Consider the following 15528-nt stretch of genomic DNA (forward strand, 5'->3'; position numbering starts at 1 on the left):
ATCAATCTTGGAAATCTGAAACTTTTTTTTTACAATAAAAAATAATTTTTCTTAACCTCTATGAATAATCGTAGGATATTAAACAACCAGTTTATCATAATGTAGATAATAATGGTGAAATAAAGAAAGTGGGAGGAAATGAGAGAACCTCGAAGAAACGCATAAACACAATGTTTGTCTATAAGGTTAGTTCAAAAAACTGTTGGAATCAAAATAATTAAATATGCAAATTAAATAAGTTTAAGAGAATTTAAAGTATATTTCTTCATGTACGATCTTTTCTGTTTTAATACCGTCCACCAACTAGGCCCTAGCCAGCCTAAAAATGTAGGTTAGAGGCACGGGCGCCCATGTTGTGGTTTCCAAGGGGGGCAAGTATAAACGATATTTCAAATATAGTTTCAAATTTTGCTGTAACTAATGCAAAAATTCTATTGGGTTTTCGATATTCCCAAGTACAATTTCCTATAGGGGGCGAGGGCCCACCTTGCCCCTGATGGGCGCCCTTGGTTAGGGGAGCCCGATCCAACCATATTATAGTTCATTTGCAAGCATACCGTAAACATTTTAGGAAGCCAGTAAAAATTTAGGGGGGCACGGCCTCCCATGGATACGGGCCTGCCACCAACTGTATCCTCTTTCGCCGCCCCTCTTATTCTTGTCACCGTATTTTCTATTACCTTCTTCATAATACAATTCCTTCTTGAATAGTGTCTGAACTAATTTCCCTTCCTCTTTCGAATCACATCTAAAATATTTCTTTTCTCCCTCAGTATTTCATAATTCAGGCATGCACCGAGAAATTTTTGTTGGGAAGGTTCTAAGCAGAACCCAATACTACAAGGTACTACGCCTATGTAGTATTGAACAAATATTATTCTGCATTCGAAAAGGTAATAAGTAATTGTAAAATAACCCCACCTATATTTTCAAAATAATAATAATAATATACAGAACTAGATTGTTTTTATAAAAGAAGAGTACATATCCAGTTTAAGATCAAATTTTCATGCTTTATCAAAATTTCCCTGTCATGGGGCTGAGGTGGCTCAGTGGTAGTGTTCACCTTTGGTGCGTGGAGTCCTTGCTTCGATCCCAGCCCCCACCAAGTGAGCTTTATGCTGGACAAACACCGTGTGCGTGAGTTTTCTCGGGGTTCTCCCGTTTCCTCCCACTTCCTTCCTTCCACTATTTCATTCATTTCTCATCATCACCGTCTCTTTTAGTCTAGCCGGCATAATCGTGGGACGTAATACTTAAAGATTTCGTTTCGTTTTTTTTTATTTCCTTGTCATATATCAAGTATAGTTTTATCGAAATGTACGTTGAGTTAGGAAATAGTGTCGGGTTCGGATCCGGTGGCCCCCCGTTCGTGCGCCCCTGATGTTCTCACTGATTTTTGGCTCAACCCATCTACTATAGTTCCTGAAAATCTTCCTCTTCTGCAGAATTTAACATGTATGCATAAGCCTATATTTGCCACTAAGAAGAAACCCTAAATAACAAATGTTTTCAGAATTGAATAATACAGTTGTTTCCCAGAACAGTAAATTACAATTAGTCTCCTGGGAACATTATAATTACCAACACCAGCATTCAATGTCATTAATCATGTTTAGTTAGTTAATTCTCATAAATTCCACAATATTGTTAACATATAGCGAAAGAGAAAAAAATCCAAAATTGAAAGATAAATCTAACCGTGCCGAACGAAATGACATGCATGAGTTTGAATTCTCATGTGCACTTTTCGCGGAAATCGAGAAAACAAATTTTTATGGTGCTAAAAAGTAGAAAAATGTCATTTCTTGACAATAATTATAATTGGTAGTTCTTATTCTCCTGAAATAGATTATTTGTGAGTAGTATGCACCTAATAGTTTGAAGTATAAGTCTCACCGTTCCGCGGTGGCTCAGTGGTAGAGCGTTCACCTCTGGTGCGTGGGGTCGATGGTTCGATCCCCGCTCCCGTCAAGTGAACTTTGTTGTGGATAAACACCATGTACGTGGGTTTTCTCGGGGTTCTCCCGTTTCCTCCCATTTCTTCATTCCACCATGTCATTCATTTCTCACAATCACCGTCTCCTTTAGCCTAGCCGGTAACTGTTAGATGTAAAATTTAAAGATTTCATTTCATTTTAAGTGTCACTGTTAGGGAAAAAGAAAAGAAGTCTGTTAATTAACACTTTATTTATTTACTTTTATACATACAGTTAAATCATCATCATCATCATAGGTATTCTGCTATTATTGGGAGGTCACTTGCTGCAATTGAGCCAAATTCTTTGTCTTCTCGTACGATTTCTCTTTTTTTATGTAGTTCATTAATTGTAGTCTTCTTCTCCCCCTCCCTGTCTTTCCTGCCACCATACCTTCTAGCACTCTCTCATGATACAGTTCCTTCTTCGCCAGGCCCAACCAGTTTCTCCTCCCCTTCTTAATAATGTTTAAAATTTCTAACACCCTCTCATTCGTTTTCCGCTCGATCCACCTAATTCTCTCCATTCTTCTCTACACCTACATTTCGAAAGCTTAAAGTCGTTTTTCATCATTTTTACGTAATGTCTATATTTCTGACCCATACAGTACAGTACAAAAATAAATAAACAATATTTTCTAGGAGAGTGCAAACACCCAGTTCATATTGGGAACGAACGATATATTTTTAGATCCCATAAAAATGAGTTACTCTCGTTTTCTCTCGAAAACTATGCATTGGAACTTAATCAGAAAGATTTCAGTTTGTTCTGCTTGATATAATCTATGACTGACATACATTACTTTCAAAAATAATAAAACTAATTCTAGAGAACAACATGTGTTGTAGATATCGCTATGAACAATTAAAATGCTTCAAAATAGAACTGTTGGACATCGACACACTTCTGTCAACGAGTTTTCAACGCTTTGAAGACGTCCTAGAAGTTCTCTGGAATGTCCTTCAAGCAGCACATCGAAGCCGCTTTGACCTCTGCTACGGTTCCATGCTGGTATTCTTTGAGGGCTGTCTTCGTTCGGAGGACCAAGAAGAAGTCCGTCTGAGTCAGATTGGGACTGCAGGAAGCCTGGAAAAACGTAGCGATGCCGTTCCGGGTCAGGTAGTCGTTGATGATGAAGCAGGTGTAGTTTGTTATGATACAGCTTCTAATTAGAGGCAATGTCTGACTTTACTTTGTTGATTCTTCCCTTCAAACTTTTCAGCATTTCCATGTACAGAGAACCCGTGACGATCTGTCCCTCAAATACAAATTCGTGGACCCTACTCTTTGTATCATGGAAAACAATAAAGAAGGCCTTGGCCTTCACCTAGCTCATTCGAGACTCTTTTGGCGAGGAAATGTTGATATGTGCCATTCAGCTATGACGTTTTGTTTCTGGGTCGTACTCAAAAACCTACGTTTCGTCCCCCGTTACTACATTGTTCAAAAACTCGGATCTATTTGAACACGCTGCAAAAGACCTTTGCAAAGAAGCGTTTGATAGTCTGCCAAAATTTTTGGACTCATTTACGCGTTTTGCGATCATCCGAACAATTACCCACCCGTTTCAGTTAAACGTATCACGCACACTGCTCTTGGTTCTGCTCGTGAACAAGCGTCCTATGCGGGATTAATCTTCCAAACTCTCTCAACAGTCTTTAAAGAACTTGTGCTATCTCAATGCAGCAACTTTTGATAGACTTTTACTCCGAAATACTTGCTGGATCATGGCCAACGTCTCCATATAGGCGATTTTCCGAGTCCCTTGCAGAATTTAATGACGTAGCGCTGTTCGATAGAGTGTTGAATTTTTAAGCTTCTACCTAGTTTGTAGACAGGAGTCCACTTAAACCACGATACGATCCGCATGTAAGCTCGTACCCGACTGACACTAGGCATGTTTAAAAGATTTCTTCCCTCTCAATCGAACCCGAATAGAGCGAGTGCGCAGAGACGTACACAAAAAAATGATCTAGCTACTTTTATACAGACCCTATATAGATAGATAGATTGATAAACTTTGTACATTATTTTAGTTAAACAGATATTAAAGTGTAGGAGTTAATCATAATTTTAGGCTAGTACAGTACTACATACACTGAACCAACACACAAATCCATACACATAAGTAAGAATCTTAGTTATGTGTTCTCATATAAATAACTTTGTGATTTTCGTTTGTCTTGATTTTATTATGTTTGCAACGTCAACAAAATACTCAATATCATTTATTAAATGAAATATGCCGTTAATAACATTTGGATAACATTCAATAAGACTTCTGAACATTTTCAACCACTTCGGAAACTTCAAATTGGGTTAACACACGCTCTTTCTTTATTTTTTTCATTGTCTATCTCCTTTACATCTTTTTTTACGTAAGATGGTTTGTGTTTTTGAGTCACTTCCCTCTAGGACTGCCTCTGGATGACCGAAAACCAGCTGAAGTTGTATTTTTCTGTTCGCAATTTGTCCATCATTAAAAAAAAAAAAAAAAAAAAACTCTTGTACTGTAATAATTTCGAATTATCCAAACATAAGGTTCAAAAGTTTTACCATTGTTTCCAATACAGTTTTCAAGGAAAATAAACTTTTGTTCGAATAAGCAAAATTTGAATTAACTTGGACCCGCTGAATATCGTTTAAGATGCTGAGTATCTATTATCATTTGTCTTTTCTTAACACAGACACACATCCTAACTATGGCACATACTCCTAGCTATTACACAAGCACTACTGCTAAAGTGACACATTTCAAGGTGTCTTCCCACTTGCGACAGTCCTATTAGCGACAGGAACTGTTAACTGCCCTATGTGCGACCAATTCGATCTGTTAACTGCCCTATGAGTCACCGATTCGTTCATACTAAGATAATGGAAGAAGAGAAGGTTCTCTCTTCTTTAACTTGTTTTATGCTAATGTGATTTTGAACCTAACAAAATGTACTATGAAAAATTTCGCTCTACCTAAATTTAATACGTGAGAATGCTCTCATTACATTAAAAATCTTTTATACGGTTTTTCCTAATATTATATTTTTGAATGAGTTTCTATTAATACATCAAGGGGAAAACTAACTAAATATTTAGAGTAGTTCCCCCTTAGTCTATGATTCTAATATAATTAAAAAAAACATGTTAAAATGATACGGAGCATAAGTTTAGATTGAATATGTTTATCGCATAAGAAAGAAATCAGAAAGAGGTAGGGGCGCCCGGAGAAAGTTTTCTAGGGAGGGGCATTTCCGTGGTTGCTGTATCACATCTGTTTTATCTGGTATTTAATATACGTGGTTTGCTATATTACGTATACATTTTTGTGAGCCAGGGGGGCGACCCCTGCCTTCCCACCGGGCGCCCATGGAAAAAAGTTGTTCACCATTTGATGATATCAAAAAAATCTAAAAAACACGGTGTCTTCGAAGAAATTATTACACAAGTTGCAAATCTCTCGCAGGACTTAACAGTTCGTCTAGTTATAAGGGATTATTTCAGATTGTTACACAACAAGCTTTTATGTATAAGTCAAAACAAGGCAGAAAAGCAAATTAAGCAATTAGTTTACGTTTTAGTAGCTTATAATAGGCCGGAAGGTAGTTTAAAGAGTTTGTTTATCTTTTGGATTGTTTAGAGTGAACTGCATTGTAATTGGTGGGATTGGCTGAGAATAGCCAATCAGATGTAAGGAATCTCAAAAGCTGTCTTTTATCATTGACTTTTTTTTCCCATTTTATTCATAGAGTCTTAGGAGGTCTAAAAAATAGATAGCGAAATGGTTTAACGTTACACGTTCTTACACGTTTAACGTTTTCAAAATAAAATATATTACTGTGTTTAGTGAGTAATTAGATTTGAATCAAATTAAGTATAGAAAGCAAAGCTTTTGAAGAAAGGGGATATTACAACTGGATTTTCAATAATTACATAGGAATATACTTTTCATGGAAATATCTCTGTTGTTTCGTTAAGTTATTTGATATGTTTTATGTGAAATCTAACTCAAAATTAAAATGTTTTATTTGCACTCACAGTAGAGGAGAAATTTATTTGACTAACAGTATCACTGGCACGTACATATTTCATACAAAGGTTGTTCGGGCGCTAATAACGCCAGAGGCAAACATATTTTACGAGATGGAATCATATCATCGTCCATCATCTCAATGTAAATGAATCGGTCGCTCATAGGACAGATAACAGTTCCTGTCGCTAATAGGACTGTCGCTTCTGGGACTAATTCCATTTCAACCGAACAGAGACACGCACTCCTAACTGTGACTCATATACTACTACCTTTAACACACATACACTACTAACAGTGACACACACTCTTAACTGTGATACATATCCTCCTAGCTGTAACACACACACACACACACACACACACACACACACACACACTGCTAATAGTGACACATTTAGTTCGAACAGTGATACACACTCCTAACTGTAACATTGCTATTAGTGGCACACTTAGCCCGAACAGTGACACACTCCTAATTATGACATACTCCTGGCTGTAATACACTAGTAACAATGGTACAATTAGTCCGAACAGTGAAACGCACTCCAAACTCACACATATACTCCTAGCTCTTATACACACACTGACTGTCACTGACATAGTAACATACTTAGTCCGAACAATGACATGCATTCCTAACTTTACATATACACGCCTAGCTGTAACACACACAGTGCTAACAATGACACACTTAATCCGAACGGTGACAAATACTCCTAACTGTGATACATATCCTCCTAGCTGTAACACACACAAACACTGCTAGTGACACATTTAGTTTCAACAGTGATACACACTCCTAAATGTGATCTTGCTATTTGTGGCACGCTTAGCCCGAACAGTGACATACACTCGTAACTATGACACATACATTCACTCCTAGCTGTAACACATTGCTAACAGTGACACGCACTTCAAACTCACACATATACTCCTAACAGTGACGCACAAGTAACTAATTAACACATGTAATTTAATTCTATATTAGGCCTGTATACATTAAGAAAATCGTTTAAAACTAATGTAATTATTACATTTTTAATTCGTATTCATATATTATGTATGATGTGTATCTACTCTTTGCCTTAAGCACGCTTTGTTAGAGTATATAATATAGTAGTTCTCGTACATGTATCTTCAATTGTGTAATGAGAAATAGGACGTCATAATCGGGACTAGAAACACTTTTCACCTTATAATGGGATCTGATTGAAACATTAAATATACTTAACACACAAGAAGGAGAAAAAAGAAACAAGTCAAATTTACGAGCGGAAGATATTTGTCAAGTGTGTTATATTTGTCATACCCAGTTTTTTTTTTTATCGTCCCACGAAAGAAAAAAAAGAGCATATATATAAAGATTTCCGCTATCTTGACAAAGAAATTGTTGTATAGGTCTTGAAAGGAATTGATTATGAATAACAGAATCTTGGTTTGAGGGAGTCTACCATATCTCCTATATATATATATATAGTAGATGAGGCGGTAGATGGTAGTGGTGGCATCCCACCAAAATTGATGATATTATCAAACTGCGAAGGCACGTTTTTGCACAAAACGCTCAGCCGACATCCATAAATCACAACCAACGCAAATGACGGGGCCTTCTTGACACACTGTCTGTTGCGGGTGAAACTTCCGTTAACAAGAATCATGAGGGCGAAGCTAAGGGTGTTTGCTGAACGAACACCCTTAGTTGAAGAAGAACAAAACCAAAAATAAGGAAGGGGAAGATAGAGATTGAGAGACTGAGTAAGCAAGCGAATTCCCCAAGTGCTTTTATCTTTGTGAAGCACTGAATCTGATCTTGTAATTAGTATATATGGAAGAGTTATCCCTTTGGAAATGAATTTGAGTAATGAGTTACTCTCTATCGTACGAAAGGCGTATACATGTTTGCTTGTTTGGGTTTCTACATGAGTGTGAGTGTTGGGCGCATACACACATACACACGCAAGATACGCATTCTTGGTATGCATACATGGTTGTGGATTTCGGATGATGTACGTTTACTGATTATACCATAGTATATATATATATATATATATATATATATATATATATATATATATATATATATATATATATATATATATATATATATATATGTGTGTGTGTGTGTGTGTGTGTAGCATTTGATAGAAATGGTGGAGGAAACTAAGTTAGAACGAAGAATGAACTGATGGTTGGGTGGTATCTTGCTTAATGACGTGTGAGTGACGTGTTCATGATTAATTGGATGGCAGTTCACAGTGATCTTAATTCTGCAATAAATGAACACAAAAGTCTGCAGATGATACAATGTAATTCTTTACACCTTTATGAATAGGAGGAATTTCTTTGTAGATCATATCAAAATGAATGTTTTTTTTTTATGAAAAAATATTAATGATAATACACAGTGTGGTCCATAAGTTCTCGGACTAGGACCACTGGAAAAAAAAATAAGAAGACCGGTATCATTTTTTGTTAGTTTGTTCATTTCAAATAGGCTCCATTTAAAGTAATACACAGCTGAGCACGTATTTCCAACGTTTTCATGGCCTTGGAAAATTCTTCAGTAGGTATCCTGTTGAGCTGGTCGGTCACAGCTTTTTGAATGTACTTGATCGTATCAAATTGTTCATTCTTTAGTTGCAACTCCACTTTAGGGAACAGAAAATAATCGGGCGAATGATTTGTTTTTGAGCCAGAAACTGCGATACAAATCTTCAGCACACTTTCGAAAATGCCTTCATGTCTTAAGCCAAATTCAAGTTCTAAGAAATTCCTAAAACTCATTATAATAGTAATTATAATAAAATATAATTATATATAATTTAATACGAGGGTTGGGGCAAAAGTCATGGCAACTATTTTTTTTCTTCCAGATATGTGAGCGGATCACAAACTTACATGTGTCGTGTGGAAGTTCTGCAGGCATAGTGTGTATGCAGAACAACAGATGGCTCTGTGATAGCTGGTAGTAGCACAGCGAGGGCTGTGAAATCAGTCAGTTGGTGAGTGTCGTGCGAGATGGAAGTAACCCGTGTTGAGCAGCGCGCTTACATCAAAATAGCCGTTCTCTGAGGGAGAAATGCGATGGAATGTCACAGTGAATTAGTGGAAGCCCTTTGGAATAATGCCCTACCATACCGGACAGTAGCACGGTGGGTAGGAAAGTTTCAGCAAGGACGCGTGTCAACCAGTGATGAGCAACTTTCGGGACCTGTCAGTGTGCGGACCGACGTGGTACTGTCCGTCCAGAGGTCCCGAAAGGTCCGTCCAGTTCAAAGGTAGATGCGCTATGCAATATGCTCCGACCACCTTGCACGCTGGCAACAGGACGGCGATCAATTCTTGTCACGAATAATCCCCATCGATGAATTTTAGGCCAGGGCATACGAACCAGAACTGAAACGTCAGTCCGCGGAGTGGCGACATGTTGGATCACCAAGGAGGCAGAAGTTCCGTCAGAATCCTTCCCCAGTCAAATTGATGGTGATCGTCGCGTATGACATCAGGGATGTCATTGTTTGCACTTTGTTCCACATGGCAGAACAGTGACCGCACAGTACTACAGGGACTTCCTGGTGCGACAGGCACGACCTGGCGTTCGGGAGAAACGTCCGTATCTTGTGGACAGTGCAATAATCCTGCACGATAATGCAAAACCACATAAAGCAGAGTGTGTAGGAGAGCTACTGCGATGTTGGGGATGGGAAGAATTGGAGCGCTCACCGTACTCTCCTGACATTTCGTCCTGTGACTTTGATTTCATTCGAAAGATTAAGGAACCACTACGTGGTAGGCGGTTTGCAACACGCGAGGACATTGCTAATGCTGTGCGCGAACAATTGACCCGATTCACACATGGCGCGGCAAATGCTGAGGAGGATGGTATTCAGCGCCTCCCACATCGTTGGCAGCGTGTGGTGCAAGTAGCAGGGAACTACTTTGAGGGTCTTTAGGCCCAGATTTGTCATGTCAACTGTATGCGTACTGTGTTGTCAATCTTTTGCACCGTGAATGCCATATTGCCCTGTATACTACCGTAATAAATTAGTGTGTTACGATATTTCAGTGCTATTCGTTTCCACACATGTAGTTAACACCTTGCCTTTTCGTCTGTATATCTCACATTTTCCAACCGGACTGGTATTTTCAAGAAAAAAAAATAGTTGCCATGACTTTTGCCCCAACCCTCGTATATATTATAGTATTATATACACACACACACATATACATATATATATATATATATATATATATATATATATATATATATATATATATATATATATAATTTAATATTATAATAAACTCATTATAACATTAAAACTTATTATGGACTCATTATAATAACTAGAATCCTTGTTCCAACTTTTTTCTTCTTTTCTAGATCAAATATGAAAAGAAAGTCCGAAAAGACTCCTCTAGTTATTTCAAATGAGGAGCCGAAATACTGAATTTGATGTCTCTATCCTGAAGAAATTCCTAGGTAGAGACATCTTTTTAAAAATTAAATCTCGACCCCTTTTTCTTCTCATCTATTTTCTTAGCTTCTAGTGCAAACATCAACTCGTATGTAACGATTTTAAATGATAAGTTCACACAGCAAATTACTTGTCTCTAACCGTCAAAGATTTCCATACATAAACATTTTCATATAATAATTCCCACTCCTATTAAGCCTCCTTCGTCAAATTTCTAAAAACTCCCTTGTTAGTGGTACCTTACGTCACAAATCCTATGTACTGCCCAAATTAAAAGCTTCTAGCTTAAGCAGTTTGGTCTGGGTGTTGATCGGTCACTTATTCATTCACTCAAGACTTTGTTTATATAGGGAGATTAATTAATGATATGTTTAGAATTAATTAGCGGTCAGTTCAGTTCACGTAAAGTGGAAGACAAGTAATTGACGGAATATTATTAAGATTTCATATGTTGAGAGAAACATGTAGGAGAGTCATGTATGAGAGAGTCATGTAGGAGCATAGGAAGTTAGTAATAAAGGAAGTATTATAATTCAAGACTAGGCAGGATACGTACCTCTACTTGAAAATAACAAGAAGAGTAAGGTGGCTCAGTGATAGAGCGCTTACTTCTGGTGTGCAGAGTCCCTGGTTTGATCCCCGCCCAAGTAAGCTTGTGACGGACAGCATTGTGTCCATGGTTCTTTTCTCGGGATACTTCCATTTCCTTCCACATTTTTATCCCACCAAGTCTTCCATCATCGTTCAATTACTTTAATCGTCGTCTCCTTTAGCCCCAAGGGCATAATCGTAGGACGTAAATCTGAAAGATCTCAATTCACTTTATTTCATTCGAAAGTAATTAGTCACTCATGCTCCCGTCAACAAATGCCTCTATTCACGTGATCTATGAAGTTCCACGAAGACAGACTTTTCAGAAAAATAGCACAGGAAATCATGATCATCATACTATGTAAATATTCTGATATTATTTGAAGTTCGCATGCATCATGACTTTGAGCTAACTTCTTCGCCTTCACCTTGAAATTTTCTTTTTAAGCACTATCTATCAATTGTTGCCTCTTTTTCTCTTCTTCTTTTTTTTTTCACCAGAGCTTCTAACACGTCCCTCATGATACAGTTTCTTCCCAGCTAATGTCTTAACTAGCTTTGTTCCTTTACCTAATTACTTCAAAAATTGTCCTTTGCTTCCTTATTATTCAGAACACCTTCCAATTCATTTTCCATTCTATCCAGCTAATTTTCTCCACTCCTCTCCACACCCACATGTCAAAAGTCATCAGTCTTTATTCTCATCTCTTTTGTGTAATGTTCCTGTATCTGCTTCATACTCCATACGAAACGTTTTACAAATATATATATATATATATATATATATATATATATATATATATATATATATATATATATATATATATATATATATATATATATATAGGGGCCGGATGAAGGATTGTCTGAGAGGATGCACCAATAACTACCAAAATAACCAATCACACTGAAATTTCAAAGTGACATGTGACAATATTCTTTATACATGACAACGCTGAAAAATAAAACAAGGGGGGTGGGAGTATTTTAAAGACAGTCACAAGTGTTGAAAGAAAACGTAAAAAAAAATAATATGTAAACGAAGAAAGATAATAATAGTGCGAAGTACTGGAGAGGAGTCGCTAAAATTAATTCTCTTTAACGAGGACGATTACGAAAGATCACTTACTGATTGAAATCCAGATTATTTTCCAATAGAGTAAATTCCAATAAACTTTCTTGTTATTGTTAATTATTCCATATCGGACTCCCGAAGAAAACTCATCTAAACAACTTATTGACCGTGCTAATAGCGACTACTCTCAATCATGACTCCGTTTTCTTTCATTTAGAAATAGAAAAGAAAGAGAAGAAAGTAGAAGGGTAAAAGAAGGAGGTAGGAAAAGAAGAAAGAAAAGAAATAGGGTATTTTAATAAGAAGCAGATTACTGGATAATTCCGGAAATATAGTAAAAGGTCGGGAAAGTCGTTGAAAGATGAATCATTCTAAATGTTATTAACAACTAATCAATTTTGGAATGCTTCGGAATAGACACATGTTCCCTCATACCACCCAGACCTAGCTCCAGGCACCACGATCGTGGGGTTGCCCAGACCTAGACCTGGAAATGAGAAAAGTGAAATCATTCTTTGTACTGTTATTCCAACCGGTGATTGATAACCATCCAGCATCTGAACTCTGTTCTCTAGGATCGACCACACATATGAATTAGCCAAGAGGAAAAAAAAAACTTATTAACTCAATATAAATTTATGTATCGTATCAATAAAAGGTTCGACTTCCTAGAAGAAAGATGTCGTATTTAGGCTCATCCTGCTATTTTTGTTTCACTCCTCGAGCCGATTTAAACCATTAGTAGCGGTCCTTCATGACCTAGGTTATTTACCTTAACACATATATTAAAACATGACACATATATTACAGATGTTAATATGACAAATGATATCACTAAAATTACTTAAATTAAATCTATCATGCATTCACACGCTCACTCACTCAGGACAGTGTATATATGTTTAAAGGAAACCAACTAACTACAAAGATACAAATAATTTATTACATCCATAGTGAAAAGAAAAGACAAAACAAATAATTATAAAGAAAATCTTAAAAGCACAAGTTCTTGGTTATATATTAATAGAGTACATAGTATTATATTTTAGTAAATTTTTATATATTCAATCATATTGTCAAATGGGAAAAAAAATAATTACATGTATCATATCTTAGGCATGCTAAAACAAAATTATGATTTGCGACATACGCAAAGAAGACACTTATTTCACTTAAAAAAAATTGGACAAAGAGGAAAGAAAAAAACTTTTTGGTGTATTAGAACTTATATGAGTCTCTACCTCACATTGGGTAATAAGATATTAATGATTTTGAGCGTTCAAATCACAAATCACGCACTACTCGTAGTGTCCAGAACATTTCGCTCCATTTAACTTCGTTCGTGTTTATATATATCTCTATATGTATATATATATCTATTGGTTTACAAAACCATTCGTCGTCTATACTTGGTTTATAACTTTTAACAGTTTATATCTGCAATCGCACACTGCGACGCTTTATACCCATCCAGGGATTTCGAAAAATCACTATCGCTAGAGGATGTTTCTCCTCTTAGACGATCAATTTCCAAACTTATTAATTGAATAGTTTTAAGTTATTTATGCAACACTGGGACATGTCATGAGGCCTTTCCTTAGGATCACTTTCGTATATATGTGTATATAATTCGGATTTTTAAAACGATCTCCCGCAGGTGTACGGAGTATAAAGGTTCAAATTGAGGATAAAAAAACTGGTCAAGTCACAGGATACATATGCAGGTGAGAAGGATTCAAGGTACACTTTCCACAATGGTTTTTGGTTGGTAGCTCAGGGATAATATTCGTTATGATGTGGGTTACGTTTAGACCTGCCGTTACTTTCCAATACATGCCATTACAGAATTACATAAGGTATCATTTACATTTATTCAAAAGAAAAGGAAAATTACTTAAGTGCACGGCGGTATTCATGACAAAATCTACATTCTCAAATTCGTCGGAAAACTCACTGGCAAACTATAGCAACCAATACACGTTTAGGGGGGACAGACACGAGCGCTCTTACATATATTCATAATACATTTAATATCATACTTTTACTTTAAAATCATATTCACATATTAAGTACATATACATTTCGACGTATTCATTTCTCTCTCTCTATATATATATATTTATATTCAATAAATGCGCACACATTTAAATTAATCACCCCAATAATAAATTTTTTACAAGGTTGCAAACATTGTCCCAAAACAAATGACTTCCGACATTACATATAAAAAAGAAAATCGCTTTTCTACCTGATACCGCGCATCTATAAATTTTTTCACTTTTATATATTCAATTCGTGCTTAAATAATGAAAAAAAAAACTTTGTGAGGCAGGCACGTAACAGAGCATTTCTAAAGATATAACTAGATAAACCAAAGTACAATTTCTGGGCCCAGGTTAACTACAAGGTAATTGAAAACCAAAACAGAAAGGAAAGTGACCAACGGATTAAAAAAAATCTTAAGAGGGACGACGGTGAGAGAACGTAATCGAAGTGTCGTCAACTACGAAGTCTTTGTTCATTTCGGCGATAGGTCAAAATGTGATGGAGGACCCAATCACTATCTACTTTATCCATGAATCGTGTCTTGCAACGTCTCAGCCGGTAATTTCAGATCAGAGTTGTACGTTAAATAAATCGTAAGTGACAAGTTCAAAATCGGGGGGGGGGGGAGGTTGAAAATTTGAAAAAAAAATCTTGAAGTAATGAAGACAGAGAGAGGGATAGAGAAGAAGGAAGACGAAGAATAGGGGCGCCAAAGACTTAAGTGAGAAATAACTAACGCTACAAAGATAGAAGTCGAATTTCGCTCTCAACAAAATCCATAGCCAAAATATTCTTAACATGCCAAAAAGGGTGGTCTACTCAAATACGTAGACTCAAGGGGCGCCCTGCTGCCAAGGATGCAAGTTCTGTGTCATCAGATCCCAATCCCACAAGAGTTTGCTTGTAAGATTGAAATCCGATCCCCGTATCCGGCCCAGACCAGCAGGATGAAAGGAGAGGGGGAAGGGACCAGGTAACTGCGTCCCCAATTTTGAAATCTTTTAGTAAAAAAAATATTCGACCCCTTAGAAAAACTAAGAAGGTTCGAGGACAGTAATGAAACTAGAATAGAAGTATTATCTAAGATATCCCTAACTAATGATTTGCCGAAATAAAAAAAAAATTAAATAAACTGAATTTTAGATCGGTGATTTCTATTGCCAAACCTCACCGATAGCTCCCCTTCGCAGAATGCGCTAAATTCTGAGGCATCGATTAATTTCCATCACTATCTAGTTTAAAAACTAAGAAAAGAAAACGAAAATATTCAAAGAGAATGGGGTCGATGCCCGGGTACGGGATAATAAATTTCAATAATTAATTGTTTTGATTCTG

This window comes from Thermobia domestica, chromosome 14, assembly GCF_964235325.1.
Source record: "Thermobia domestica chromosome 14, izTheDome1.hap1.1, whole genome shotgun sequence".
NCBI lineage: Eukaryota > Metazoa > Arthropoda > Insecta > Zygentoma > Lepismatidae > Thermobia > Thermobia domestica.